The 27527-nt window shown below is 42.0% G+C and overlaps 1 protein-coding gene across 2 annotated transcripts in view; it reads right to left on the bottom strand.

Annotated features, from left to right (window-relative positions):
* Positions 1-24048, bottom strand: part of epb41l3a (erythrocyte membrane protein band 4.1-like 3a) — an 84657-nt gene extending 60609 nt beyond the window's left edge. The window contains exon 1 of one of the 2 annotated variants that reach the window (XM_055928683.1): positions 23999-24048. The gene's annotated coding sequence lies outside the window, so the exon portion shown is untranslated. Of the gene's footprint in view, positions 1-22905; positions 23849-23998 lie in introns of those variants that run through there. The other variant, XM_055928671.1, reaches the window with a different exon arrangement.
* Between the last annotated feature and the right edge of the window lie 3479 nt (positions 24049-27527).

The raw sequence follows: 27527 nt of genomic DNA, 5'->3' as shown, positions 1-27527 counted from the left end.
CCATCTGGGTCCATTTCCATTCAGCCAGATTGGCTTGATTATATTTGCGATATCCATTTATATTAAAATGCCCCAGAAAATGCATTTATGATGCTCTGTAGACCTGAGTGCATTAGCGGATACGGTCTGATGGTACTAATGACCATCAGAAGTAACCTATCTGTCACGACTACTGCCGAAGTCGGCCCCTCTCCTTGTTCGGGCGGCGTTCGGCGGTCGACGTCACCGGCTTTCTAGCCATCGCAGCTCCATTTTTAATTTATCCATTTGTTTTGTCTTGTTCCCTGCACACCCGGTTTTCATTCCCCAATCACACCTCATGTATTTATTCCTCGGTTCCCCCTCATGTCTTTGTGTGAGATTGTTTTGTGTTACGTGTCTATGTTGACGCGCTTTACTGGTATGCGTTTATTCCGTGTTTTATTTCACGAGGTATGTTATTGTGTTTATACTATATTATTGTGACGTTTACACTTTTGCATTGGCTGTTGGTTTCTCCTGCCTAAATAAAGTGTGCGCCTGTTCACAACTCTCTGCTCTCCGGCACCTGACTCCGCTCCCAGTACACACACCGTTGACACTATCAAATTATAAATCAGTTTAGACTCCTCAAAATTAAGATTCATAACAGTAACTTTAGTATAGATTACTTAGTGTAAGGTTCTGTATTTATTCTCTTAGTCAACCTTGTGTTATGTTTCGTTGTGTTCTTGAACATAGCCCTGTTTCTTTGTGTTCTTGAACGTAGCCCTGTCTTTCATTTTTGTTCATTGATTTCACCTGTGTTAGTTACTCACTTGGTCTCATCAGCTCTATTTAGTTCAGTTCATTCTGTTTGTGCCTTTGTGAGGTATTGTTCAATTTTAACTCTAATAAGTCTTTTCCTAGCTCGTTTGTGAGAACCAGTTATAGCCTTCAGTCCTAGTTTTGATTCACCTGCCTGTTTGCCTACCTGTGTATGACCATTGCCTGCCTGTGATCACGATTCCTGCCTTCTGTGAAGGCGAAATAAACACCTACCGCGCTCTGCGAGTGAATCTATACCTTTTTCTCACTGAGTATTCATTACACTTGGATTGCAAGTTGAATTATGAAGCCAGCAAACTTTATTAAATGTACAAACATTTCAGGTCATATTACCAGATCAAACGGCAATGAATCCTCCTATGAAGAGCATCCATGTTTTTGAATATGCTAAAAAGTTATTATTTTATTAAATATTTTGTATGACGGGCATATTATCAAATAGCTGAAAAACCAACCCTAAAATAAAACAAAGAATAGTAAATAAAGATCCTATATGTTTTCCTTTGACGTATCTGACTTGTCGTTTTCCAAGTGAAGATGTTATATCATTGACTACCCGGGACACCTTCCCAAAAGCACAAGGCATGCATTGGTAAACAACAACCTATTAAAGTCATCCAGTCTGATGTATCTGTCTTTGAATTATATCCTTTACCATGGTCTGACTTCTGACTGTCATCTTATCTCCCCAAGTTCCATACCTGCCTACATGTACATTCAGTGCATTTGGAAAGTATTCAGACCCCTTGATTTTTTCCACATTTTGTTATGTTTCAACCTTATTCTCAAATTGATTAAATCGTTCATCAATCTACACACAATACAACATAACTGGTTTGTATAAAAACATTTAAAAAAGGAAATAATCACATTTACCTAAGTATTCAGACGCTTTACTCAGTACTTTGTTGAAGCACCTTTGACAGCGATTACAGCATCGAGTCTTCTTGTATAATGCTACAAGCTTTGCACATCTGTATTTGGGGAGTTTCTCCCATTCTTCTCTGCAGATCCTCTCAAGCTATGTCAGGATGGATGGGGATCGTCACTGTACAGATATTTTCAGATCTCTCCAGAGATGTTCGATCGGGTTCAAGTCCGAGCTCTGGCTGGGACACTCAAGGACATTGAGACTTGTCACGAAGCCACGTCTGTGTTGTCTTGGCTGTGTGCTTAGGGTTGTTGTCCTGTTGGAAGGTGAACCTTTGAGCCAGTCTGAGGTCCTGAGCACTCTGGAGCAGGTTTTCATCAAGGATCTCTCTGTACTTTGCTCTGTTCATCTTTCCCTTGATCCTGACCAGTCTCCGAGTCCCTACCACTGAAAAACATCCCCAAAGCATGAGGTTGCCACCACCATGCTTCACCATAGGGATGTTGTCAGGTTTCTTCCAAACATGACACTTGGCATTCAGACCAAAGAGTTCAATCTTAGTTTCATCAGACCAGAGAATCTTGTTACTCATGGTCTGAGAGTCCTTAATTAACCTCTTGGAAATAGGGGGCGCCATTTCGACTTTGGGAAAAAATCGTGCCCAATTTAAATGGCCTCGTACTCTGTCCTAGATCATATATTATTACTATTGGATAGAAAACACTCAGAAGTTTCTAAAACTGTTTGAATTATATCTGTGAGTAAAACAGAACTCATTTGGCAGCAAACTTCCAAACAGGAAGTGAAAATTCTGAAAATGGGTCTCTGTGTAAGGCCTTGCCTATTCAATTGCCTTTTATTTATGGATCTGTATGCACTTCATACGCCTTCCACTAGATGTCAACAGGCAGTAGAACGTTGAATGAAGTCTCTAGCCTTCTCCGGGACCGGATGGGACTCGTTGGAGTGAGAGGTCAGCCATATCGGTAGTACTTGGTGACGCACAAGGATTTGTCATATGGTTGGTTGCAAATCGTTTGGTAGACACGAGGAAATTCTCCGTCTGGGACGTTATTGTATGTATTTCTTAAAAACATCCTAAAGATGGATTATCAACTGAGTTTGACCAGTTTATTCGACTTTTATTTAGACTTTTTGACTTTTTGAAAATCTTTGTGGAAACGCGAGCTCCACCATGCTAGCCAAAGTTGCTAATTCGACAGACGTAATGGACATTTTAAAACCAAACAACGATTTTTTGTCGAACTAGAATTCCTGGCACTGCATTCTGATGAAAGTTCATCAAAGGTAAGGGAATATTTATGATGTTATTTGGTATTGTTGTGGAATATGTTGACTCCAACATGGCGGAGAATGGCTGAACGCTGTCTCAGATTATTGCACGCTGTGCTTTGTACTAAAGTTATTTTTTTTAAATCTAACACAGCGGTTGCATTAAGAACAAGTGTATCTTTCATTTGCTGTACAACATGTATTTTTCAGCAAAGTTTATGATGAGTTTTTCTGTTAGATTACGTCGTTGTCTAAAATGTCTCCGGACATTTTGGTGCTATTTGTGATGATGGCTGCATTGTAAAACCAGGACTTGTAGCTATAAATATGCACATTTTCGAACAAAACATAAATGTATTGTATAACATGATGTTATAAGACTGTCATCTGATGAAGTTCTTCAAAAGTTAGTGATTAATTTTATCTCTATTTGTGGGTTTTGTGAAAGCTATGTTTGCGGTGAAAAAATGGCGTTGTGTGTTTGGCTATTGTGGTGAGCTAACATAAATATATATTGTGTTTTCGCTGTAAAACACTTAAAAAATCGGAAATATTGGCTGGATTCACAAGATGTTTATCTTTCATTTGCTGTACAACATGTATTTTTCATAAAAGTTTTGTGATGAGTATTTATGTATTTCACGTTGCTCTCTGTAATTATTCTGGCTGTTTTGGTGCTATTTGTGACGATGGCTGCAATGTAAAACTACGATTTATACCTATAAATATGCACATTTTCGAACAAAACATAAATGTATTGTATAACAAAATGGCGTTGTGTGTTTGGCTATTGTGGTGAGCTAACATAAATATATATTGTGTTTTCGCTGTAAAACATTTTAAAAATCGGAAATGTTGGCTGGATTCACAAGATGTTTATCTTTCATTTGCTGTATTGGACTTGTGATTTCATGAAATTATATTATATGATATCCCTGTGGCGCTAGGCTAGGCTATGCTAGTCAGCTTTTTTGATGAGGATGATCCCGGATCCGGGAGGGGGGGTCCGTAGAGGTTTTTAAGGTGCCTTTTGGCAAACTCCAAGCAGGCTGTCATGTGCCTTTTACTGAGGAGTGGCTTCCGTCTGGCCATTCTTCCATAAAGTCCTGATTGGTGGAGTGGTGGAGTGCTGCAGAGATGGTTGTCCTTCTGAAAGGTTCTCCCATCTCCACAGAGGAACTCTGGAGCTCTGTCAGAGTGACCATTGTGTTCTTGGTCACCTCCCTGACCAAGGCCCTTCTCCCCCGATTGCTCAGTTTGGCTGGGTGGCCAGCTCTAGGAAGAGTATTGGTGGTTCCAAACGTTAAGAATGATGGAGGCCACTGTGTTCTTGGGGACCTGCATTGCTTGCTGTTTCTGGTTTTAGGCTGGGTTTCTGTATAGCATTTTGTGACATCGGCTGATGTAAAAAGGGCTTTATAAATACATTTGATTGATTGATTGATTGACCTTCAATGCTGCAGAATTCTTTTTCAATTTTGTCACACAACACAATGCCACAGATGTGTCAAGTTTTTAGGGATCGTGCAATTGGAATGCTGACTGCAGGAATGTCCACCAGAGCTGTTGCCAGATAATTGAATGTTCATTTCTCTACCATAAGGTAATGTCAATGGTGGCGGTGGGGTTATGGTATGGGCAGGCATAAGCTACAGACAACGAACATAATTGCATTTTATCGATGGCAATTTGAATGCACAGCGATACCGTGACAAGATCCTGAGGCCCATTGTCGTGCCATTCACCTGCCGCCATCACCTCATGTTTCAGCATTATAATGTATGGCCCCATGTCGCAAGGATCTGTACACAATTCCTGGAAGCTGAAAATGTCTCAGTTTTTCCAAGGCCTGCATACTCACCAGACATGTCACCCATTGAGCATGTTTGGGATGCTCTGGATCGACGTATACTACAGCTTGTTCCAGTTCCTGCCAATATCCAGCAACTTTGCACAGCCATTGAAGAGGAGTGGGACAACATTCTACAGGCCGCAATCAACAGTCTGATCAACTCTATGTGAAGGAGTTGTGTCGCGCTGCATGAAGCAAATGGTGGTCACACCTTATACTGACTGGTTTTCTGATCCACACCCTACCTTTTTTTTTTAAGGTATCTGTGACCAACAGATGCATATCTGTATTCCAAGTCATGTTAAATCCATAGATTAGGATCTAATACATTTATTTCACTTGTAAGTGTAAGTCTTGAAATTGTTGCATGTTGCATTTAAGTTTTTGTTCAGTATAGCTTCCTCTCAATTTTTATTTCTCGTGTTTTTAAAATTAATTATCCTATTTGATATTGAATACTGCATTGTTGGGTAGGGTATGCAAGATAAGCATTTCACTGTGCTTGTGCATGTGACAAATAAAACTTGAAACTTCAAAGAAGAGAGTGGGTAGATGGTTGGCTGTTTTGTCATAGCCCCCCTCCTAACCCCCCTTGGGGGAACTAATAATCCACATAACAGATTAGTAGGGGGATGAAAAGGAAATAGTTTGGAAGGTTTCCAGACACTGAGCACTCTGACTCAGAGCCTTCAGCAAATTGGAAGTGTTGCCTGAGCGGCGCCGACTCCAAGTCTCATTTACTGTTTGATGCATTTCTGTGTAGGCCAATCTCACTCCAACTGGCAACCTGTTTTCGAATGGTGAGCCAGCATCCTGCAAGTGGGACTAACGACATTAAGTAGCACTCAAGAGCGAATTCTAGCTGTTTTAGGTTCATGTCTTGCTATGTGTAATGATACTCATAATATTATTCACATGGAACTATTCCACAGCAGAGAGTATATGGTGGCTTGTGGAATTGCACCCTGTAACACCCTGTTGCCGTACTCTTTTAAATCACATTTTTATTTGATGCATGCTATCATCATCAGGTCAAAGAAATCAACTATAAAAACACCTGGGAAGCAACTACATTGTGAATGGATTACAACAGAAAAATTGAATGCCTTACATTCTGATGAATAGAATTCCTCAACCCTATCAGTACTTTTTAACACGTGGCTCTATAAAACAAAATGTCCCTTACAAGCGAAAAGTTAATGCACCACTATACAGTACCTCTGCGCTCCATATGGCCCCTTCATATTAAAGCAGTAATGCACTTTGCATGCTGATGGGAAGCCTTAGTCCCAGAGGCTTCGGCTCCACGCCTGCAAGGATATTGTTGTTTGTTAAGTGTCATCGCCGGGTGAGAGCCTGGGCAAGGACACTGAGGAGCTGGAGCTTCACAGATACACAACGAAAACCATGGTCGTGTCCATTCGGCACACTAATGGAAAATGTTTTAAAACGTTTTGCAATGGAAAACTAAAATGAGAGTTTGTTATTGTACAAGTCCAGGTAGGCCCTCCATGTTTCAGTCTGTTTTGTTACGTTTAGAGTCTAATGAACACGACCCTGGCCACCAATGAGACGCCAGTCAACTCCGAGGTATGACTCATTACCACAGACTCCTAATTATCGAATGAAAAATAGACAAGCCGATGGAGATTCATTAAACACTCGACTGCTTCTGACGTGCGGGGCAAGTCAATCACTGTTTAATCAGGAACTGAATTTTAATGACTTTAAGTATGCTTCAAGAACCAACTGTCAAAACAAAGATGGTAAAGGTAAAAATTAAAAGGCAAGGAGGAGGAGCAGCCATGGCAGAGATAAGAACATTGCATTTGCTTTTTTAATTGTTTTCAAAGCCAGACAACAAACTGTCTTCTGAAACATGTTTAGTCTGAGCTCAGGCCGACCATGCAAAACCCTTTGTTGTGTTAGTGTTACTCTGGATAAGCCTTTTTTCTGCCATAAGTGCTTAATCCATAGAGGTAGTTTTCTCTCCACAACTGGAAGGAAAATGTGACTGTTTCTCCTGCGGGGCTATTCAGCACAGCAGCAATCAAGGCACATTTCAAGACTTCTTTATTCAGATTAAAAGCTTCCATGACGACATGTTTCAACTGCAAGTCTTTCAGAACAAATATAGTAGAGTTGTCATGTATGAGGGTGATGCTGTACAATTTTCCCTTCATTTTGGAGAGACTAGGCCTATTAAGCCGAGTTGTTACTCTTGCTGCTTTCACATTGGATTTACAGATTTTGACTGTTAAAAAAATGGGGTAATGTTTATATGACCCCCTTACAAACAGGCCCATTTTTACCACATTCTTGCCTGCATATGCCTTTTATACCTACCGTGCGCATGCCGGCATGCTGGGGATGAGTGGTAGTAGTGGTTTGACGATGTTTTAATAAATCCATTGAGAATATACACCATCAAAAATAAATGGCATATTTTTTGTTTAATTATGTTATGCCCAAATTAAATCAATAGTTCATTATTTTGTTCATTAAACAGACAAGACACACCTACCCCAATCACACATATATTTTGTAGTAAGAATATAATGGAATATAACAGAATAAAATACAAATAATATTTTCCCCACACAACTTGTGTCACGGGAAAGTGTGAAACCGCTGTCATAATGTATCTTCATCATGATAGCCATAGAAAACAATAGCAATCCTATTTTCTAAAGTATGTGAGTCTTGTGTTCATTTTTCACAACCTCCAAGGGCTTTGGAGTTGCCTATACGCGATCCAGCAAAATAATAGGCCTACACTTGAGTTAGGCTACATTATTGCATGCTAAATGTTTCTGATTAGTGATAGATGAGCAAATGAATAGATGAGCAATACCACCTCCACATATTTGCCCAGACAGAAACCAATTAACCAAATAGCCTATACAGACAGAGATTCAGTGAAACAAAATCACATTGATTGAGACAAGTCAAGACACACTGAGACAAGTCAGTGGTCATAGTCTTTTGGTCAAGATGAGCAAAATAATCCACTTGTTAAACTACATAACATGCTGGCAAAATGTTCTAACAAATGAGCCAACTAGAAAAGTTGATCATGAGCAGCACTCACCTCAACTTAGCTAACATTTCCCCAACTAACTGTAGCCTAACCAATATCTAAACGGAGATTCAGTGAAAAGTCAAATCTGACATTGATTTATCAAGACGAGTCCCCACGCTTGTCTCAAAGTAGGGCGATGGTGGTGTCCCAATCAAAACGGTGCTGAAACTATCATCTAGTTGACCACACACTGGTAGGCTATTGCTTCAAATTTATTACAATGGTTAGATGACTTTGGGAGTTTCAGTAAGCAACAATTTGAAACATGCCTTCAATTGCATTAAGATGCTTTATTCCAATATTTTTCTCATTCAGTGATATTTATTCCCACAATAATTCTTTATGGATCCATCCAGTTGTGGTTAAGAAAACAGTGCATGCTTAGTGGTGGGCTATGCAGAGATTTGACCAGTGACATGCCAAGCAAAGTTTAGAACTGGCAGGAGGATGGTTAACTGGTGCTGCCTAGCAACCATACACGAGTTTAACGGCGTAGTGCCTGCCAATGCCACCTCAGCATTACGGCTACGTTTCATACTAAGCCGTAGGCAGAAGTTGACCTAAATGATTACTAGGTTGTTGGCGGAAATAAAAGTTTCAGCTTTGATACTGGCAATACATTTCAGATATAAGGAAAAGGCGAAAAAACAGTTGCAGATATGTCAAAGTTGCCGTCAAAACGTCTTAGTGTGAAAGGGATATATGTAACATGGGTTTGGTACTGTAGGCCTACACAGCAATGTTTAACCAAACATATGAGGCAAACTTCAGTAAAAACAGAGATCTGCACCACATTCTACACCAATAACATCTAATTAAGAATTCTGTTTCAAATCCAAAGTAAGTCTTCACAAGATCCAAAATGGAAACGATGCTCAGCCGAACACAGTCGGCCCACAACAGCAAGAGAAATATCCATTGAATAAGTGAGAACTCCACAAAGACCTAATTATCTTGCAATCAAAGACAATGTAACAGCGCGTCTCATAATGAATTCATATTTCAACAATGGCGAGCTCTTTGTGAATCTCTCCTAACAGTGTTTACAAAAGGGTAAAAGGAGGGGAACGAGTAAAATTAGGCTACACTGTGATGTTGACAGAAAGTTATTGGGGCAATTAAGCTTTCATATCATGGAATTGCTAAACTATGCTTAATTACACAGCGTAAGGATACAAAAAGGGATACAAAACTACATCAAATCTAACCCTAACCCATCAAATCTGTAAAAACAGTGTTTATTCCTCCTATTATCCAATGAGACAAAGTCAAATATTTAGTCTCCAAAAGATTTCAATGTTCCACTGAAGATCACAATCATTCTAGCCTGGCAGTATCCCACCAGTCAGTAAAATATTTAGAAACCCATCACATCACCAATCACACTTCAGATGTGTGTGTGTGTGTGTGTGTGTGTGTGTGTGTGTGTGTGTGTGTGTGTGAAACGAGTGAGTGTAATAACGGAAGAGAGAAGATGAAGGGAGCCCTGAATCATATTATCACTGGCTGTTCTGACAGGCAACTTAACCAGCGCGCTGGAGAAGACATGATAACGGCTGTGTGGGGCAAACTGAAGGACTGTTTCCTGAGAATTTGTCCGCACAACACTATGTTCGTTAGTTTCGTAAGAATTCCATCTCGCGTTATTGATGTGTTGCTGATCGGACCGGTATATCCATCTGCTGCCAGCAGGTTATTTGCATAGCCATGTGCTAATGTGAAGAGGTTGTAGGAGAGATCTAAATCAATTTATACGCACTACTACTTTTACAGATCCACTGCCCAGCCATGCAATTTATAAACTTGATATCCACTATGAAAAGAAATGAGAAATTATGTCTGACGTTTTTGTTGCAATATTGAAATTCGATGTCCACTGTGTTCCATAATAATGAATGTGTTGGGAGTCAGGACGAGACAGACAGGCAGCGTTTCTCAAGTCAAAATGAATCAGCATAATATTAATGGATATATACCAACAACAAAAAATCGATGGAAAAACAGGTAAAACTAAACCAAATGCAGCTAGTTTGCTGCCTTTCAGTCTGAAATGATTGTGTTAGCTGTGTAGTTGGCTAGCTACCAAGGGGGAGGAGCCTCCATAGCAACCATTTTTGTTTGGCCTAGCAACCTGCAAAGTCCTGGAACTATCAACCAGCACTTGAGTAGTTTTGATTTACATGGCAGGCAATACAAATAGAACTAACGACCAGAGAACACCTAAAATTGCACTTGACAATCAGTGTTAGTGAATGTAGCATCACGTTTTGTTGAAAATGTTATGGTTTGGGAAAGAATGTTGCTTTTTAATGCTGGTAACTCATTCTATAAAACCAATAATATATTAGTAATACATTAGAGGCCATGTGGTATGACATTTTTATCATGGCTGTGGTGGTCTACTCGGCTTCGCCTCGTGGCTATGACCACGTCACAGCCATGATAAAAATGTCATAACACATGTCCTCTCATGTATTATTGCTTAAGTGATGGTGCTGTAGGGGTGCCCAAGGCTTGGTGGGCCACTCTCCATGGTCAACCTATTAGCTACAAGCCTATATCATCACTTAGCCTATGCAAAAATAAGCCCTCTGTACACAGACCATCTGATGTGTTAGCACGGTCCAAGTTTAGATGCACTATCGCACTGTCATCAACATTTAACAACATTCAATCAACATTCAACACCTCCCGGCTGCTCTTAATGAGTATGCTGTTGCTTCACACCCTGCAGAATCAGTCCAGGCAATGACCAATCCGCCACACATTGTCCAAAACTGGGATTTAGCCATTGGATTACAGCTAATCTGTAGTAAACCCCCAATCCCTCGCAGCCAACGGCTTAGAGTTCGATTTCAAATTAACACAGTCACCTACATTACTGTTGCACATTACTGTGCCCCTTTGTCAAGGATGGATGCAAGAATGAAATTAAAAACACATTAGTACATCAGTGACACCAAGATATATCTGATCAACCAGGAGGGTTAGGATCAATTTTGTTGACTACAAACTGTTGACAAAAACAGTGATACATTAACTACGTGTGGCCCATGCGGGAATCAAACCCACAGCCCTGGCGTTGCCATCACCCCGCTCTAACCCACGGAGTCATTGAAATTACAACTATTAAAAAAATATAGAACAGGGGAGAAAGTGTAACATCCGAGGGACAGATTTATTCGCTAGACGGTGAGAAGGGAAAGCAACAGAGCTATAAAACAACATGGCAGACAGGCAGAGAGACAGAGGGCAGTCCCAATGACTGGCCTGCTTTCCCCATCCATCCTTTGTATGGGCCCAGCAGCTGAACTAGTATGTTAGAATTCTCCTCAGATACCCTTTCTCCTGCCTTCACAGGACTGGGCTCCATACAACCATCACACCACCATTAAGTGACATGCATGTTCCGCTACACTGCAGTCCCTGAAGCCTATAGGACTTCACCTACCATTAGAAATGCAAAGCTCACAGATATCTACACTGTAATTAAACTGACTGTACATGGCTATTTACATGTCATTACCATGTTATAAGTCATGGTTAGGCTGATAAACCACCACTGCAGTGAGGCTTCTTCTCCTTGTCTCCTCTCCTTCATCTTTACTGAAAACACAGGCTAAGTCAAATCAATATGGATGATGCACACAGATTTACTTTCACCTGTCTAGTTCTTGAATGTCACTGTATATGGAGGAAAGGAGAAGGGGATGATGGAGGACGTCACTTCACACTATTGAGATGCACCCTAGGAAACAGATAAAGACCGGAGCAGTAGGTGGGTGGGATGCTTTATCTGTCCTCGCACCTGAGTCCGCCCCACACTGGTTAAATAGATCTTTAATTATTCACGACCAGGGGGGAGTCCAAACGCCTCAGGCTAGCCGCCCGCCATAAAGCAGACACGTGTATTCATGCAAAGCCATACAACAAAGAGAGAGATGCCTTAACTGATAGCTACTGGCTAATGTGGTGTGTGGTAATTGGTCATCTAAGCGGGAAATAGCGGGCTGGTCGTGTGTGTGTGTGTGTGTGTGTGTGTGTGTGTGTGTGTGTGTGTGTGTGTGTGTGTGTGTGTGTGTGTGTGTGTGTGTGTGTGTGTGTGTGTGTGTGTGTGTGGAGATATTGCTGATGAGTCAGTCACAGAGCAGACAAGGCCCATGGCGAGGAGGAGAGAAGTAGCTTAGCGTCACAGTCTAGCGACGGGTACACACACAAGCTTAGTCATACAAACACATATAGACAAGTGCACACCAGAGCTGGCTTCAAATTCATGTGTATTTAAGTATTTGTCATTGAAATACTTCTGTGTATTTGAGTATTTTCAAATAATGTGGTGCAGAATCAACTATCATTCACCACAATAAGTAGCCTTTACTAGAGATATGTGAAATTTGAAATAAAATATGTTTGCTAATGTATGAGTGTTAATGGGACAATTGAAAGCTACACCATTCAAAGTAGTAGCAGTATTATTATTTGTACTTACTCTTTTTTCTCAACAACTTCGTGATATCCAATTGGTAGTTGCAGTCTTGTCCCATCGCTGCAACTCTAATACGGACTCGGGAGAGGCAAAGGTCGAGCGCCATGACTCCTCCGAAACACGATCCCGCCAAGCTGCACTGCTTCTCGACACACTGCTCTCTTAACCCGGAAGCCAGCCGCACCAATGTGTCGAAGGAAACATCGTACAGCTGGCGACCAAATTCGGTGTGGATGCGCCCGGCCGCCACCAGGAGTCACTAGAGCATGATGGGACAAGGACATCCCAGCCGGACAAACCATCCCCTAACCCGGACGATGCTGGGTCAGTTGTGTGCCGCCTCATGGGTCTCCCGTTCGCGTCCGGCTGCGACATAGCCCAGGATCGAACCAGGATCTGTAGTGACACCTCTAGCACTGCAATGTAGTCCATTAGACCGTGGTGCTACTCGGGAGGCCAGTAGTAGTAGTTTTAAGGGGAATGTAAAAATAACTATGTTGCACATTAATGTTATACAAACATATTGTTAAATGTATCATTATCGTGATAATTCAGTCAATTTATCATGATATGGATTTTTGCCCATATCTCCCAGCTCTAGTGTGCACACAAACATACACAGACACACACACAACACCCCCCACACACATCTTCTTTGCCTGTGATAGGTTTTAAGCTATATAATGTTTGTCAGATCCATGCTAATAACATTCTAACAAGGGAAAGCTAAAAAAAAAGTTCAGAAAAAACACCCAGATCTATTCAGCGAAGCCCTTCCAGAATCCATCACTGACGCATCTACAGAGGGCATTCACTCAGCAGGGGGGATGAATCACAAAGTATTTCTATGAGCTGAAGAAGGCACCAAGGACAATTACTGCAATAGAATATCTCACACAGAGTAAAAAGTAGTGGCTGTTTTTTTTGTGAGGCAATAGCAAAAACATTGCCTCTATGTGCAGCCATGCGGGGTCCTTAATTAAAAAAGGTCTTAACTGCGGCATTTTAAGATGGACTAGAATGCTAGGGCTGTGACGCTAATGGAATTTTGGATGACGGTAAATTGGCCGGCCAAATGACCGTGGTCTCCGTAATAATGGTCTGAATAACAGACCAAAAAATTATAATAATTTTCTCTCCTCCACTCCTGACTGCATGTGCTGCTGTAACAGTTTAACTTTACGGTGTCCCCTCGCCCCGACACGGGCGCGAACCAGGGACCCTCTGCACACATCAACAACGGTCGCCCACGAAGCACGGTCGTTACCCATCGCTCCACAAAGGCCGCGGCCCTTGCAGAGCAAGGGGCAACACTACTTAAGTCTCAGAGCAAGTGACGTAACTGATTGAAATGCTACTAGCGCATTTCACATCCGTTACACTGCCATAGATTATATTTCTGTGTTCTGCTGCTGCACCTCGCTGGCACCTTTCTCTGTGTTCTGCTGCTGCACCTCGCTGGCACCTTTCTCTGTGTTCTGCTGCTGCACCTCGCTGGCACCTTTCTCTGTGTTCTGCTGCTGCACCTCGCTGGCACCTTTCTCTGGGTTCTGCTACTGCACCTCGCTGGCACCTTTCTCTGTGTTCTGCTGCTGCACCTCGCTGGCACCTTTCTCTGTGTTCTGCTGCTGCACCTCGCTGGCACCTTTCTCTGGGTTCTGCTACTGCACCTCGCTGGCACCTTTCTCTGTGTTCTGCTGCTGCACCTTGCTGGCACCTTTCTCTGGGTTCTGCTGCTGCACCTCGCTGGCACCTTTCTCTGTGTTCTGTTGCTGCACCTCGCTGGCACCTTTCTCTGTGTTCTGTTGCTGCACCTCGCTGGCACCTTTCTCTGTGTTCTGCTGCTGCACCTCGCTGGCACCTTTCTCTGTGTTCTGCTGCTGCACCTTGCTGGCACCTTTCTCTGGGTTCTGCTGCTGCACCTCGCTGGCACCTTTCTCTGTGTTCTGTTGCTGCACCTCGCTGGCACCTTTCTCTGTGTTCTGTTGCTGCACCTCGCTGGCACCTTTCTCTGTGTTCTGCTGCTGCACCTCACTGGCACCTTTCTCAGTGTTCTGCTGTTGCACCTCGCTGGCACCTTTCTCTGTGTTCTGCTGCTGCACCTCGCTGGCACCTTTCTCTGGGTTCTGCTGCTGCACCTCGCTGGCACCTTTCTCTGTGTTCTGCTGCTGCACCTTGCTGGCACCTTTCTCTGTGTTCTGCTGTTGCACCTCGCTGGCACCTTTCTCTGTGTTCTGCTGCTGCACCTCGCTGGCACCTTTCTCTGTGTTCTGCTGCTGCACCTCGCTGGCACCTTTCTCTGTGTTCTGCTGTTGCACCTCGCTGGCACCTTTCTCTGTGTTCTGCTGTTGCACCTCGCTGGCACCTTTCTCTGTGTTCTGCTGTTGCACCTCGCTGGCACCTTTCTCTGTGTTCTGCTGTTGCACCTCGCTGGCACCTTTCTCTGTGTTCTGCTGTTGCACCTCGCTGGCACCTTTCTCTGTGTTCTGCTGCTGCACCTCGCTGGCACCTTTCTCTGTGTTCTGCTGCTGCACCTCGCTGGTACCTTTCTCTGTGTGCTTGTTTGCTACAACACCCGGTTTGTTTCAGCAAGGAGCAACAACGCTTCATCACGTTTTTAAGAGACCATGTTACCGCAGAAACGGACACAAATTCCCGGCCGCCCAGTCAGCTGTTTGTAAAAATAAATAACAAAAAAGGTTAAAAGGTTATGACGGTTATTTTATTTTCATGACGGTCTTCATCCATAACCGTCAGATACATGGTTATACGGTAATTGTGCCAGCCCTATAGAATGCATCTGCACGCTGAAAGCTAGACAGACAATTGCATGGAATCCTACAGTCCTGTATGGAGGGTGGTGACTGTGAAATAGGCCTGCTCAAGAGACAGACGTCTATACTAGATGTTCTGTCTCTGGAACTGGGCCAATACAACATGCACACACATTCAGTTAGGCATGCCTCAGATAAGAGCAGCATGAAAAGAGTGGTACTGATCCACAGTATACTGATAGACAACATGATCTACAGTAACTAATATAGCCTAGATCTGGGCTTGCTACATCCAATGCTGTGTTGCATTGCTATTGCTCAGTATGTAACTCAGTATACTACTCAACTGACTAACCTAGTACACACTGTACATGTTTGTGAGAGAGGAGTTTGTCTGCTGTTTTGATTTGCAAGTTCCCTCCTTCACCTGCCGCGGGCATGCAGCCAAACCTGACAGATCTGCTGTGGGAACACACACACACACACACACACACACACACACACACACACACACACACACACACACACACACACACACACACACACACACACACACACACACACACACACACACACACACACACACACACACACACACACACACACACACACACACACACACACACACACACACGTCTTCAAAGCTCCGGCCTTCATTCCTTGTCTATTGGGCTGTTTTTCAACCATTGCCCTGCACACTATCTAATATGACAGAGACTATAATTGCTTTGCTGAGCAATTGGGCTCTAGCTCTGGCAGTCCCTCAACACAGACTTTTAGGAAAATCATCTTTAATGATGTCTGAAACCTCAATCAGACTTTTACAGTGGACTCAACGTGAAGAATGGGCACACTTTGCTGGAGAGAAAGCCATCACAGCACAGCCAGCCAAATGAGCAGCACTGAGGCAGAGTTGAACCTACAGCGGACACTCAAAATGCCTCGACTCGGGTGTCTCGACATAGTAGGCAACCCTATCATCTTAGTGGGTAACAATTAAGTACCTTACTCAGTTAAAGTGGTCAAAAATAGCTTCTTAGCAAATAGCAATTTCTCAACCAAGAATTTTGTTCGGACTGTCTGGGAGTGATGTCACCAGGCAGGCCAAAACTCCGTCCCACCAAAACAGGTTGAAACTTCAGGCAGTCTTTTCAAACAGCCCTTACACAAAAAAAAGCATTATCATCATTTTCACAATTACACAGTATTATTCCAACCTCATAGTGTGGAAATATATATAAAACACAGGGAAATCAAGTTTTTGACTCCACAGACCTGGCACTCATAAAAGGCAGGAGAAAAGCGTATTTTTGTCACGAACAGCCTTCTAATACCCATTTGCATTCATTATGTAAGCTGTAGATGCAGCTGTGTAGACACTGAAAAGCTTTTTGGATGACATTTGAGTGTATAGATACATTTAAAAGTCCCAAGCTAAGGATACAATGGCTTACCCATTCACCACTAAATACATAACAGGCATCATTCCACAGACGGTGGTACATTGTCAGTGAGGTTATGTCATTAGTGCTGCCTCATACTTTTCTGTTACCCACGCTCACTTCCTGTTTTACACAGCACTCCCGGCTATTAGTGAAACCTTTGGCCGTGATATCAGAAATCCAGTGTAAATGCACTCAGGGGAAGACTTGACAAATCATCCAAAACTAGGATTTTATAAGAAAATGTCATGCGAAAGATAGGCTACTTAGTCATACCCTGTCAAAGTAATTATCATTGCGACCGCATGACTTGGAACAATGATCTTTCAATCCCTGATATAAAAGGCCGGAGATAGAGGAAGGAAGAATATTGACTCAGGAGATTAGCTTTTGTTTATGGCCATTACATCAATAAAAGAGAAGTGCTTTTGAGGCCAAAGATTTCAGACCACGGTCAATGAACAACCTAATCATCGATGACCATTATTTCTGTTACAGTCAGCGCGCAACACTCATCACACAGTGTATGATAAGGACCTAGCAGCACTGAGTTAACTGAGACCTACTCACTGAGCACAGATGTCAGTTCAATGTTCACTTTTGATAGAGATTTGATAAGACTTGTCAACAAACAACTGAACGAGTTCAAATATTGAGTCCAGCTATAGCGCTTTTTTTTAAATTGGGTACAAAAGGCAAAAAATGTCTGTTGATGACTATTTTGTTTTCCATGTTGGTAGAACTGTAAAAACACTGTAATAACAATGTAACATGATTAAAATAACTTTGTGAAAACAACATTGAATCTACCTGTTTGAGCACAGTGGGCAATAGGCAGGCTACATCTGTTTTCTGAGCCTGATTTACAATGCAATTGACATACAACTGGGCCTGTATTCCCACTGCCTCACAGTAGGAGTGATGATCTAGGATCAGGTCCCCCCTGCCCATGTAATCTTATTCAATATGTTCTAAAAGGCTAAACCGATCCTAAATCAGCACTCTTACTCTGAGACGCTTTGTGAATACGGGCATCTATCCATTGCAGTTTCATTCATCACGTTTAAAGCCCCTCATCAATACAACATAGCCAGGGTGAGGGATGCTTCAATAAGTCAATCTTTAGTTTAACATAGGCACAAGCAATTGGTTAAAGGTTAAAAAAAGGGTTTCTTTGAATCATTGAGTAGACCAGTGTATTGCGTATGGAATCAACTTTTGATCTTGGCCAGTGTGAGATGTAGCAGATTTGTAATTACAGTGAGAGTATCAATGGAAAAATATCAAACAAGATGTGGAGGCCTGCTCCCCTGGGTACTGCTGGTGTAGACTGGCATAGTTTTGAGTGTTAATGTCTGTGTGTAGCATTTGTGCCTGCATGTGTGCGTTTGTGTTAAAGCTAAGATGACAGGCAAGATTTTTTGGCCAACCCCGGCCAAACCGTCCCCTAACCCGGACGATGCTGGGCCAATTGTGCGCTGGGCCAATTATTTTTTTTCTTCACATTTTCAAACAGTCCATTTATATTTTCCAACGGGGCTATACATTTGGGTTAGGTTTTTTTCTCGCACGAGTATGTCACGACTTCCGCTGAAGTCGGCTCCTCTCCTTGTTTGGGCGGCGTTCCGTGATCGACGTCACCGGCTTTCTAGCCATCACCGCTCCATTTTTCATATTTCCATTTGTCTTGTCTTGTTTCCATACACACCTGGTTTTCATTTCCCCAATCAATCTACTTGTATTTAACCCTCTGTTTCCCATCATGTTTTGTGTGTAATTGTTTCATGTTATTGTGGTGTTTTATTACGCGCTTTACTTTTGTTATGTTCCGTGTTTTGAGTGCATTTGATTTATGTAGTGCTCTCGTTTTGGAACTAAAATAAAAGTGTGCATGTTTACATCACTCTACTCTCCTGCACCTGACTTCGCCTCTTATACACTCGATGACAGAGTAACCTCGTTTCACTGCCAAAAATCTAGTATTCAGCGAAATAACAGCACAACGTCAAATATAGGTAGCCTAGTCAAATAATGAACATCCAATCACATTAATCGTTACTGTCTCGCGGGAATTTCCCTAACGGTCCGTATGTAGCCAAATGTAGCTGCTACTCATTCCGTTTGCTCGAAAATTGATAACTGGTTAAAAAAAGTAAGGCCCGCATCCATAGAGACACATACCAGCTCTACTGGTAGTACTGCTACTACCAGCAGTACTACACTTGCACCTGTCGACGACACAAGTTGTTCTGCTTCCACGAGCACATCCAATGCTAGCATCAGTAATTCTACATTTGTTGTTAGCCCAGCTAGTGTGGACTCTGACAGTTGTGAATCTGATGCAGCCGAAGAGCTACTGCCCCCTTATCCGGGAAAGCACCGAACAACAGACAGGGATGTTGGACCATCGAAGAGGCGCAAATATGATAAGAACTACATTGATTTGGGGTTCACTTATATTGGGAGTAGTGCCTTTCCTGAGCCACAGTGTGTTATATGTGCAAAAGTACTATCTCACAACTCGATGAAACCTTCACTCTTGCGCAGACATTTAGAAACAAAACATGCCAATTTGAAAAATAAGTCACAGGAGTTTTTTTGAGCGAGAATTAAGATAACTTTCAAGTAATAAGACATGTATAAAAGCAACAGATCCCATTAATAACAAGGGTCTAGAAGCGTGTTATATGGTGAGCTACCGAGTGGCTAGGACAGGCAAGCCCCATACTATTGTGGAGGACTTAATTATTCCTGCTACTGCAGATATGGCTGGGGGAAAAGGCCAAAAAAACTATACACACAATGCCTTCATCAAACAACACTTTCACGACGCATCAGTGATATGGCAGGAGATGTTTTGAAACAATTACTGCTTTGCATACAAGCCAGTGAATTCTATGCGTTACAGCTGGATGAGTCAACAGACGTGGCGGGCCTGGCACAGCTCCTGGTATATGTCCGTTACGTTTATGGGGGGTCAATTAAGGAAGACATCCTCTTCTGCAAACCACTGGAAACCAGGACAACAGGGGAGGATATTTTTTAAGTACTGGACAGCTTTGTGACATAAAAAGGACTTTAGTGGTCAAGATGTGTTGGTACCTGTACTGATGGTGCTAAGGCCATGACAGGGAGACATAGTGGAGTGGTAATACGTGTGCAAGCAGTTGCTCCCGACGCCACTTGGGTACACTGCAGCATCCACCGAGTGGCTCTTGCTGCCAAGGGAATGTCTGACAGCTTGTAAGACGTTTTGGACACTGCAGTGAAAATGTTTAACTTTGTTAAAGCAAGGCTCCTGAACTCTCGTGTATTTTCTGCACTATGCAAAGCAATGATATGGGCAGCGACCATGTAACGCTTTTACAATATACTGGTTATCAAGGGGCAAAGTATTGACACGTTTTTTTTAAATTGAGAGACGAGCTTAAAGTTTTATTTTCTGACCATAATTTTCACTTGTCTGACTGCTTGCATGATGACGAGTTTCTCACATGACTGGCCTATCTGGGTGATGTTTTTTCTCGCCTGAATGATCTGAATCTAGGATTACAGGGACTCTCCGCAACTATATTCAATGTGCGGGACAAAATTCAGGCTATGATTAAGAAATTGGAGCTCTTCAAAACACAGGTCTTTCCATCATTGGATGATTTCTTGTGTGCAAATGAACTCAAGCTTACGGACAATGTCAAATGTGATATAGCGAAGCACCTGAGTGAGTTGGGTGCACAATTACGCAGGTACTTTCCCGAAACAGATGACACAAACAACTGGATTTGTTATCCCTTTCATGCCCTGCCTCCAGTCCACTTACCGATATCTGAACAAGAAAGCCTCATCGAAATTGCAACAAGTGGTTCTGTGAAAATTGAATTTAATCAGAAGCCACTCCCAGATTTAGGATACTGAGAGTATCCTGCCTTGGCAAATCGCGCTGTTAAGACACTGATGCCTTTTATAACCACGTACCTATGTGAGAGTGGATTCTCGGCCCTCACTAGCATGAAAACTAAATACAGGCACAGACTGTGTGGAAAAAGACTGAGACTCTCTCCAATACAACCTAACACTGCAGATTTATGTACATCCGTTCAAGCACACCCTTCTCATTAACCTGTGGTGAGTTATTCACAATTTTTGATGAACAAATAAGGTTTTATATGTAAGATGGCTAAATAAAAAGCAAAATTATTGATTATTATTATTTGTGCTCTGGTCCTATAAGAGCTCATTGTCAATTCCCACGAGCCGGGTTGTGACAAACTCACACTCATTCTTATGTTTAATAAATGTATTGTATAGTGTGTGTGTGGCAGGCTTACAATGATGGCAAAAAAACAACATTTGAGAGTGCGCTGACCCTGGTGCTAGAGGGGGTACGCAGCTGGAGGTTGAATGTTTGAAGGGGTATGGGACTATAAAAAGTTTGGGAAGCACTGGCTTACGGAATGCATTGTGCATAGCCTATAGAGTTCTTCTAACCTTCTTTCATGAGCTTCTATATTAGAGGGAGAGTGCAGTGCAATCTGAGATTCTATCTTACAATCTCAAAAAGTAAATATAACTATTTAATCAGTGCATAACAATCTTGCAGTCAGGGGCGACTATATATATTGCTTTACAAAATATAATCAGGAAACTGTAATGTGAGTACAGAGGTCTTTGCACCTAAGTTTAATTAAAAAGACTATATGCACAAAAGCCCTGACAACCTGAAACAGTGGTCGTTTTCTCCCAAACTACAAGGCAGGGGGAAGCTACACTGGAGCAGGCATAGCCAGGGTATTACAATCAAATATTTACCAAGCTGAGATGATACTTTGACTTCCATAGCACTTAAGCATTCATAATCATCCCATAAGTTTGGCTACATGAAAACTGTCTGTTCAGTAGGCATGAGTCATTCTGGTAATGGAGCACTTTATGACTGCTGCTGGGAAAGGAGGCTGAGTCTGAGTTATACCTGCAGATCAATAAGGATTATTTTTGCTTTTGTTGTATCGTATTGCAGGAAAACACTCCCCTGAGAGAAAGAGACAGAGAGAGAGAGAGAAGAGAAACAGAGCTAACTAGAACATATTTTGGCCCTAAACAGAGAGTACACAGTGGCAGAATACCTGACAGACTCAGTGAGCATTGCCTTGCTATTGAGAAAGGCTGCTATAGGCAGACCTGGCACTCAAGAGAAGACAAGCTATGTGCACACTGCCCACAAAATGAGGTGGAAACTGATCTGCACTTCCTAACCTGCAAAATGTATGACCATATTAGAGACAAATATTTCCCCAAAATTACACAGACCTACAAAGAATTTGAAAACAAACCCACTTTTGATCAACTCCCATATCTATTGGGTGAAATACCACAGTGTATCATCACAGCAGCACGATTTGTGACCTGTTGCCACAAGGGCAACCAGTGAAGAAGAAACACCATTGTAAATACAACCCATGTTTATGTTTATTTATTTTCCCTTTTGTACTTTAACTATTTGCACATAATACGACATTTGACATGTCTTTATTCTTCTGGAACTTTTGTGAGTGTAATGTTTACTGTAGAAATGTTTTTTGTTTATTTCACGTTTGTTTATTATCTATTTCGCTTGCTTTGGCAATGTAAACATATGTTTCCCATGCCAAAAAAGCCCTTAAATTGAATTGAGATAGAGAGAGAGAGAGAGGAGAGAACCAGAGGCACATCTGCCTAGCAGGAACTGAACTTTTCCCCTAGGGAATGGACAGAAGAAGCCCAACGATATAAATAGGAAGTATCAGCTGCACAAAAAAATACAATAACAGCACGCCAGACCGAAGACTGACAGACATTTCTGTAGTATTTTAATAGCTTAGTGTTTCTAGTGCTGACTGACATTTGCTGTGGTTAATCCACAGCTTTGGGGGGTTCGGAAGATTAAATACGAGACAAATACCGGTAGGTTAAAACCCAAACAGAACAGGCTGTCCTAAAAATAACCTTTTTGAACTGTGTTTCTTGAGTTTATTCACTTCCTTGCCACAGCAAAAGGAAGGGATGCACTTTGGCATCCTGGCTGTAGTCAATTCACCCCAATTCAACTCTCTCTGAGTCATTCCTGCAATGCCATTTGCTGGGGTAGGCTAGGCTATGCATTTATAGCCTCCAAGGCATTTGGCAATCGCAAAGGAGCCTAACAGTTGTAGCCTACAGTAGACTTAAATGTCCCACAATGTGTTGATAGTTGACAAGGGCAGACCCCTCCAACAGGTTATATTCCTTTTGTGTGAAAATGTAGGAAGTACTTATTTGTACTCACCATGATAATTCATACAGCACATCCAGGTCCCATCCAGAATTGCATTCAAGTTGATCCAGAGTGATGTGGGGGGAAAAATGTAATAAAAGATAAGATGTCCAACACTCAAAGTGCAAAACATAACCAACATAACCTTGAGATCAAATAGGCTACACCAGTATACCATTTGTAAAACAGTAATAATTTAGGCTACATCAATATTTGTAGGCCTCCAGCAGTGTTCATTCCAAACTCCAATCAGAACAGGCGCCAATGTTTTTGACAGTGGCACGCGCCTGCAGTGAAGCCAGCCATCTGTACACGACAATCACCGCACATCAACATTCTTGACTGCAGAGACTAAAATCGAATATTTTCCCTACAGCCTACTGCCAAAGACCGGTGTACTGCTGCAGATATTAATATATTCACTATTACAGTATGCATGAAAATAAGTAACGTGTTATTTGCTGTTTCAAAATGAAACCATTCTACAGAGTAGCTTACAGCGACTGGAGAATGAATTCCAGATGTAGAATACAGTAGCCATATGTCTATCCTCAAAGCTTTACGCACAGGATACTTTGTATCAACAGCTATTGAACGCATGGAGACCTGATCCAGTAAAATACAGTAGCCTAAAAGGAGAAATGGTCATAATTCAAGGGAATATATGTAATATCTCCCTCGCACGGATGTGGGATATTGTTGTAAAAACCAGTCATTTTCGCAAATAATGTAATGCGCATATGGCAATACAGTTCGCTCAAAAATGTTTAGACAACTTCTAATGGGAAATATGTATACCTGCAACAAGGTAAACTTTCAAAACACCCATCGATAGAGCTTCACAGTAAACACACTAACATTACTCAGTGACCCAAAACAAATCGAACAGACATTAGGCTACTCTCATTAACATTAACGCGCTAAAGTCCGTCCCGAATGAACTATATAGGGTACTTCACTTGAAAACGTGTTTACCTGATTCCTGTAGGTATTTTTGTGCTCACAGCCAACTGATACAATCCGCTCAGACAAATACCGTTATTTCTGAAATGTCTAGTTGGCGGGTTGCCGTAGCCTAAATGCAGTTCAGCAGAGAGTGCCTCACCTGCAAAACCGTCCTCTCGCTCTCCACAATAGAACCAAGCGTTCCACACATTCACGCCCCCTATTGCGAAATGAAGGAAACGCTTTAGGTCAACCCTCATAGGGCAAGGTTACTGTCAGTTAAGCATATGTGGGCTGGCTGTTGGAGCTCAATTCCAGTTTCTTTATTGAGTGAGATAAAAGCAGTTACTGTCCCTCTGGACTACTGTATTCAGACAAATGTCACTCCTGCTGCCCAATGCAACGGCAGGGAGAGTAGTATCTGTTATAGCTATTGAAATGGAGGTGCGTGCACTACTGAATAACTAAGCTTGCTGGTTATTTCAGGGCAAATGCCTATATCAGTCTCTATGCATCTGATTTTGAGGGAAATTCAGAGGCAAAATGCTGGAGTTGATCAATATAATTTTAGGCTAGTATTAACAGGCTTTGGGTATGACAAGTATTCCCTTTAGAGTGTAGTAGGGGTTACAAAGAATGTCACGGCGACACGTCTGTAGACTACATCTTCTTAATACACCTCAGACCACACATGTCTTTACCCGATCCTTATGAAGGGTGTGTTCCAACTGTCTTATGCATTACTGAATGTAAACCTGTCACCTGGAATAAATGCCTCCCACCCTCTCCCACACACAGAGATATAATCTCTGGAAAGTAATTATTTATATTATGGATAACTACAGTATAGCCATCTAACTTGATCTGGAGCATTGGTGTGTGCACTACTTTATTAGGGCATATCCACAGGGCGTTATGACATGTAAATGGCTGTAGTATTGTAACAGAAGGTAGATTCAGCTAGTGTGTGGTCAGATTGCAGTAACATAATCATTGGAGCACATTGTTTTTCACTGCCATTGCTTCTTAGACTTGCACCTTGGTGTGAAGTGGAATACTGGCTTCATGTGGCTATCAGTGGAAGTGCAGCTGAAAACAGCTTTCACACAGACAATTCTGATTTATGTTTCTGAATGATATAGAACACAATGACACACAACACTTAATTAAAATGGATTTACAACATTAGCTAATAAATAAAGAGACCTGATATCAGAGGTGTACAGTATTTAAGTAAAAATACTTTGAAGTACTACTTAAGTAGTTTTTTTGGTATCTGTACTTTACTTTACCATTTACACTTTTGCTTTTACTTCACTAGATTCCTAAAGAAAATAATGTACTTTTTACTCCATACATTTTCCCTGACACCCAAAATTACCCGTTACATTTCAAATCCTTGGCAGGACAGGAAACTGGTCCAATTCACGCTTATCAAGAGAACATCCCTGGTCATCCCTGCAGTGTCTGATCTGACAGACTCACTAAACGCAAATGCTTCACTTGTAAATCATGATTGAATGTTGGAGCGTGCCCCTGGCTATCCTTAAAAAATATATTGTGATTTACACTTTTACTTCTACTTTTGATACTTAAGTATATTTTAGCAATTACATTTACTTTTGATACTTAAGTATATTTAAAACCAAGTACTTTAACACTTTTACTACTGGGTGACTCACTTTTACGTGAGTCATTTTCTATTAAGGTATCTTTACTTTTACTCAAGTATGACAATTGGGTACTTTTTCCACCACTGCCTGACATTGAAGGCCTGATATGGTAAGTCTTTCACATCGTTTGCATATACAACGAAAGTATATCACAAGAGAGTATAGGCCTACCAGTCAAGTCAGCCATAAGATACAGTGCCTTCGGAAAGTACTCAGACCCCTTGACTTTTTCCACATTTTGTTATGTTACAGCCTTATTCTAAAATGGATTTAATAAAAAAAATCCTCAGCAATCTACACACAATACCCCATAATGACAAAGCAAAAACAGATTCTATATTTTTTTTGCAAATGAAAAAAAATCTAAAACAGAAATCCCTTATTTACATAAGTATTCAGACCCTTTGCTATGAGACTCGAAATTGAGCTCAGGTGCATCCTGTTTCCATTGATCATCCTTGAGATGTTTCTACAACTTGATTGGAGTCCACCTATGGTAAATTATATTGATTGGACATAATTTGGAAAGGCACACACCTGTCTATATAAGGTCCCACAGTTGACAGTACATGTCAAAGCAAAAACCAAGCCATGAGGTTAAAGCAATTGTCCGTAGAGCTCCGAGATAGGATTATGTCACGGCACAGATCTGGGGAAGGGTACCAAAAAATGTCTGCAGCATTGAAGGTCCCCAAGAACACAGTGGCCTCCATCATTCTTAAATAGAAGAAGTTTGGAACCATCAAGACTCTTCCTGGAGCTGGCTGCCCGGACAAACTGAGGAATCGAGGGAGAAGGGCCTTGGTCAGGGAGGTGACCAAGAACCCAATGGTCACTCTGAAAGAGCTCTAGAGTTCCTCTGTGGAGATGGGAGAACCTTCCAGAAGTACAAGCATCTCGGCAGCACTCCACCAATCAAGCCTTTATGGTAGAGTGGCCAGACGGAAGCCACTCTTCAGTAAAAGGCACATGACAGCCCACTTGTAGTTTGCCAAAAGACACCTAAAGACTCTCAGACCATGAGTCAAAGGCTTCAGCCACCCTAGTCATGGACTGTTCTCTCTGCTACCGCACGACCAGCGGTACCGGAGCGCCAAGTCTAGGTCCAAAAGGCTTCTTAACAGCTTCTACCCCCAAGCCATAAGACTACTGAACAGCTAATCAAAGGGCTACCCAGACCAGTCTTTTACACTGCTGCTACTCTCTGTTTATTATCTATGCATAGTGGGGTGAGTGAGGGGATTCTATGGGCCTGTGACTGACAGGGGCCCTAAACAATTATTAGAACATTAGGTTAAAAAAATTCAATAGTAAATTTCATCATTAATATATTTTATTTACAATGTACAAATAAAACTAACAGTTTCTTTTTCTTTTCTTGTTTTTGGCAAAAGTAAACATCCAGAGAGCCTCTGTATTGTCCCCCCCCCCCTCTTTTTCACAAAGGAAGGTAGGTGTAGTCCATGAGTGGTGGACATTTGGAAATGAAACTGTTAGCTTAGTCCATAGTGAAATAGGCTACTTTTACTCCCCTAACATTAGTTACTTAATATCTTCACAGAAATGTCTGAGTGTTTACATTTCGCTCCTCTTTTAGCCGACATTTAATCAATGCAGGCAAACTTTTAGCAAGCTATTTAAACTTAATCAGTTGTCCCTGCCCCTGCCTGGTGCCAGGCCCAACAGATGCAGCTTCAGGCTCCCCCAGCCCTGTCTCCCCATCCCCATACCCCTGAACCAGCCCCACTCCCAACTGAAGAAGGAGGTGAGCAGCATTGTATTGAATGACATGTCAGTTGACATAATTGCAGGGACTGCAATGCATTGAGGACAGGAATGTGATTCTCCAGTCAGGAAAAATCTCACTTGACACAGAGGCAGCCAATATCAGAGCCTTAAAGGAAGAGATGCAGGCTCTTAGAGATGGATGGGAGTCTCTCCTGTCTGAGGCAACACTGATTGCTACGCAAATGGATGTTGCACCTCAATTTAACAAGGAACACAGCCGCCAGAGGA

The sequence above is a fragment of the Salvelinus fontinalis genome, chromosome 7 (genome assembly GCF_029448725.1).
Source record: "Salvelinus fontinalis isolate EN_2023a chromosome 7, ASM2944872v1, whole genome shotgun sequence".
Classification (NCBI taxonomy): domain Eukaryota; kingdom Metazoa; phylum Chordata; class Actinopteri; order Salmoniformes; family Salmonidae; genus Salvelinus; species Salvelinus fontinalis.
Note: the sequence above shows the minus strand (reverse complement) of the source record. Positions and strands in the feature narration are given on the sequence as shown.